The sequence below is a fragment of the Penaeus monodon genome, chromosome 32, assembly GCF_015228065.2.
Source record: "Penaeus monodon isolate SGIC_2016 chromosome 32, NSTDA_Pmon_1, whole genome shotgun sequence".
Lineage (NCBI taxonomy): Eukaryota > Metazoa > Arthropoda > Malacostraca > Decapoda > Penaeidae > Penaeus > Penaeus monodon.
This window is the reverse complement of record NC_051417.1, coordinates 31564939-31565393: the sequence shown is the minus strand read 5'-3', so window position 1 is coordinate 31565393 and position 455 is coordinate 31564939. Positions and strand designations below refer to the sequence as shown.

The window sequence follows — 455 nt, the reverse complement described above, 5'->3', positions numbered from 1 at the left end:
AAGAATTATAAACAATATTTTCTACTGTATTTAAATGTGCTGCCTTTAATACCACTGTTATTTTTACGCAAACGACACTTGGCAAATCGGAGTACGCCAACGTCCGGGTGAGTTGCCAGTTTTTCCCTTTCCAAGATTGGACGAAGTGTAGCTAGGACAGCGTGGAAAAAGGACACCCAGATTGCAGTGTCCAATTTCCTTTTTTGTGAAAGGAGACTGATATAAACCCTTCCATATTCTTGTGATGAGAGCCTCTTCGCTAGAGGTTCCGAATGCATACCTGCCTTCCTTAGCAGTGTTGGATGATGTAGTGACAAACAATATGGGTTTGTTTATGATGAAAAGCCATGGCATAAGCTTAGATCAACTGCCTGTGAGTAAATAACGGAAGGTCACAGAAACAGACACCCCTCGTGTTGTTTTCCCTTATTTTCGTTACCATCTTCCGTGTGGGA

The 455-nt window shown here is 42.0% G+C and overlaps 1 protein-coding gene across 1 annotated transcript in view; it reads right to left on the bottom strand.

The window, feature by feature from the left end:
- Positions 1-455, bottom strand: part of LOC119593640 (titin-like) — a gene marked incomplete in the record, with an annotated part of 14533 nt that continues 14078 nt past the window's right edge. Inside the window, 1 exon segment of the mRNA XM_037942591.1 lies at positions 1-455.